Source organism: Halyomorpha halys, unplaced genomic scaffold (genome assembly GCF_000696795.3).
Source record: "Halyomorpha halys isolate HHAL.00 unplaced genomic scaffold, Hhal_1.1 Scaffold798.1, whole genome shotgun sequence".
Classification (NCBI taxonomy): domain Eukaryota; kingdom Metazoa; phylum Arthropoda; class Insecta; order Hemiptera; family Pentatomidae; genus Halyomorpha; species Halyomorpha halys.
The window spans coordinates 193,158-194,304 of NW_027107612.1; positions in this window are offsets into that span (position 1 = coordinate 193,158).

The following is a 1,147-nucleotide window of genomic DNA, read 5'->3' on the forward strand; positions in this document are numbered from 1 at the left end:
TATATTTATATCATATTTTATAATATGTAAAAATTTTTATTTAAAAAAACAAAAAAAGTTGTGGGATCAATTGGTCCATGGCCACTAACATTGTATAAACTGTATTATATTTGTAGTGATGTACTAGGTTCGGTAGGAAAGTTACAGTAAAGGTAGCTGGAGTGAAGCAACTGCCAGTTTACAACGTGAAAATTCACAGCCACGGAAGTAACTATCGCAGAAATTGCAATGATTTAATTATATAATCATTGACGTCGAGCAAGTTGTAGTAGGAATCGCAGAATGCTTTTCGATTTGGAAGGAGGAGGTACGAATTTTGAAACTTTCGCCATGGTGCATGCAGTATGATGGGACCGAAGTATCTTTGCGAAATTCTTTATGTAAAAATAAAATTTTTACAATGACAAATACCCTTAAAACAGATAGTTTAACAAGACAATCTATGTCTCTTAATCATTATTTTCAACACGAATAATATACCTCCCAGTGGCAGTAACGTAAATGGCTTTCCTTCCTACTTTTGCGTTCAGATAGCCAGAAATATTTCCTTATTTTAGCAAGGACAAGAATCTACTGTAATAAACTGCAATGTTGATTCCTGACAAAAACAAATCATTTAGCTGCAGCAAAAGACAAATACAGAATAATTAAATAGAGTAAACAAATAGACCATTCAGGACTTTAGTCCTACGAGGTTCTATAATTTGAAAAGTAATAAAACCGAAGAAACTTGACTCAAGCGCTTGTTATTTCTCCGAGTTGACCTGCTTATTTGAAATGCTCGGAATCCTGTGGAGTGTACCCTTGGGAATCCCGAAAAGGAATACAAAGAGATAAATTTATCTTTAAAGTAAATCTTTGTATTATCTTTTGAGTCAGATCCTTCATTGTAAAAACTAAATAAGGCTGAGAATTCTACGCAGTATTTGTTCAACAATAGCAATAGTAAAAATCCTCTAGCAGTAGATTGTTATAAAGTACATAACACAGATATTTTATTTATTTGGTAGATTTATTTATTGATAGATATTACAATCTGCCACACAGTTGTGGGCAATAGGTAATATTGATGAATGATCTCATACATACTAAAAAAAAAAAAAAAATAAAAAAAAAAAAAAAAAAAAAAAAAAAAAAAAAAATAAAA